Source organism: Pygoscelis adeliae, unplaced genomic scaffold (genome assembly GCF_000699105.1).
Source record: "Pygoscelis adeliae isolate BGI_AS28 unplaced genomic scaffold, ASM69910v1 Scaffold218, whole genome shotgun sequence".
NCBI lineage: Eukaryota > Metazoa > Chordata > Aves > Sphenisciformes > Spheniscidae > Pygoscelis > Pygoscelis adeliae.
Window position 1 is genome coordinate 5,271,803 of NW_008825433.1, and position 2,630 is coordinate 5,274,432.

The 2,630-nt window shown below is 44.7% G+C and overlaps 1 protein-coding gene across 1 annotated transcript in view; it reads left to right on the top strand.

Moving 5' to 3' along the window:
* The window catches only part of GLP1R (glucagon-like peptide 1 receptor), a 58,449-nt gene that overhangs the window by 49,633 nt on the left and 6,186 nt on the right, over positions 1 to 2,630 (top strand). The gene's annotated exons all lie outside the window — the stretch shown is intronic.

Here is a 2,630-nt window from a genome sequence, read left to right on the forward strand (position 1 = left end):
CTTGGAGGTCTCGTCCAACCTTAATAATTCAATGATTCTATGATTCTATTTGCCAGGGTAAAATTTGTGGTAGTGGAAGGGGGGATTTTCCAGTTCTGATGGCTTGAAGCCATTTAGAAGTCTGACTGTAAATTTAGCCTGTCAAGGGAGAAAGCCCTTGCCCTCATGACTTCTGCAAGCAGCAGGAAGGTTTGATGCAGGTGAGCCATTTCTCAGAGGTGCATGTTCATTCATTTCTTCATGTCGCATGTTCAAAAATCTGCTGTGTAAACAGAAAGGCTTTATCAGAAAAGGATTTACCCAGCAATAGAGCCTTCTTCACTGATGAAGACTATAGTCTTGGTGGTCCGTCTGGAGGTTGGTGGTTATAGCCAGAAGCTTTGGGGATGTCTTACCCAAAAGAGTTCAGTTCATTGGTATGCTTTTGATGATAACAAGACCAGTAGTCAGAGATTCCTGTATCAGATTTCCACTCCCCCCCTCCTTTTCTGCTCAAAGACACTGGAAAAGATTTTGGTTGAAGGGAAGATAGAACTGCTATGTTGGAATGTGTTATTTTAAACAAGGACCAGTCTAGGTGCCCTAGAAAGTCACTAGCTTAGATACGTTTATGTATAGAAATCAGAAAAGTGTTTTGCTCTCAGGCCAATCTTTCCTTCACCTCTCTCCTGTTGCCTATTCATTTGATGAAGTGAGAGAGCTCACTGTTCAGTATGGCAGCAAATCCCTTTTTCTCTACAGGACTGGAGTTGTGGAGAAACTTCTCCCCTTGCTCAGGGAAAGGATTTTCTTTAGGGAGGTCTTAATTACCCAGGAAGGCTTTTCATAGGACTTTGCATGGCTTCCTGTTTAAGGCAGAGCTCTCCAAGTATCCCATCTAGAACAATTAGCATTCATTAACTAAGCTAAGGGATTGCTGTACACCTACACAACTCCGTTTTTTTTTTACCCAGGCGGTGTCTCCAGAGCCAATTCAGCATCAGCCTCCCACTTCTACCTCTATCTCAGGCAGGTGGTGGTGGAGCAAAGCCTCCATCATAAGACTTGCTGGTAAGCTGCTCATTTAAACAAGCCCCCTATCCCCTAATGCAGTGGTCTGCCTAGGTCCACTAGAGATCTGCATTTCTGCTTACCTGTATGTGTAAACTGTTTAATTTCAGTAGTTGCTTTGATTCACCATCCCTCGGTCCTTGTGTTTCGAGGACATTGGCAGGCCAGTGGATGGGCTGACAGGAGCCTTGCACTTGGTATATAATAACCCCATGCAGCAGTACAGGATAGGCACTGACTGGGGACAAAGCAACTTTACAGAAGACCCAGGGATGCTGATTCAGCAGTGTGCCCTTGTGACAGCATAGGCTGACTGCGTGCTGGGCTGCACTAGCAGGAGCATAGCCAGAAGGTCAAGGGAAGTGACTGATCCCCTCCATTCAGCACTTGTGAGACTGCTTCTGGTGTCCAGGTTGAGGCTCCCCAATACAAGAAAGACATTGTGTCCTGTTCCTCCAGCCTCATGGGACTTGCATCAGTTTTGCACCAAGCTAGTTCAGGGGCTAGACCAGGTGGCATAGAAGGAGGTGCTGAAAACTGGGTTTATTCAGTCTGGAGAACAGAAGACTAAGCAAGGATTTAATTGCAGTCTTCAGCTACCTAATGGTGGTTGTACAGAAGATGGAGCTGGAGTCTTTTCAGAGGTGCACAGTGAAAGGACAAGGGGCAGAAGTCACAAGTTATAGCAAGAGAAATTCCAATTGCATGTCAGAGGTGAAAAAAATCCACGAGAGAGGTCTGACGCTGGAAGAAAGGCCCAGAGAGGCTGTGGAGGACCTTGGAGATATTGAAACCTTGGCTGGACACAACCCTGAGTAACTGACTGTGAGCTGGAGTTGGACCAGAGACTTCCAGAGGTCCCTTCCAACCTGAATGATTACATGATTCAGAATAGCAGCCAACAGCCCTAGGGCACACAAGATCTACTGACAGCCCTGCTAGTTGAGTGATTTTTGTATCTACTGAATTGTCTCAAGACAGGTTGTTGTGAGACGTTGATAGGTTCTGTGGCCCAGGATAGCCCTATAAATTCCCGTGTGAGGCTCAGGCATCTTTCATTATCCTGTTGGGTGGCTAGCATGTATGTCTATCAAAAGAGGGTTAAGGACCATTCTTGTGAATGTTTTCCTGTGGTTGTATGCCTGAGCATTGCTTTGTCACAGGTGAAAAATGTTTTATTTCAGGTTGGTTTGTATTTTTCCTTTGCTAGCTGTGTCTTTGAACTTGCTGTTTAAATCATGGAGTCATCACTCACTTTAACTGCTTTTACAAACTGTTCTGCAGTTACAGTTAGTTACAATGTTTTGAAGATTTAACATGCCACAGAGGTGGGAAGGAATAGCAAGTACTCCTCCCTTTGCCAAAATATTTTTAAAAGATTCCATTTATTGATAGATTATTTCTTTCAGGCCATCAACAAGGTAGGTTTTGGTCATCTTTCTCACTTACAGATGGGGAAAAGGATACACAAGAAGACATCTCAGGTACAAGAAAGCACATGGCCTCCTCCTGAGTTTGGAAGAAGATTTTCCAGGTGAAATACAGCCAGTAGCTGAATACAGAGCTTTGGTCTCAGCAGG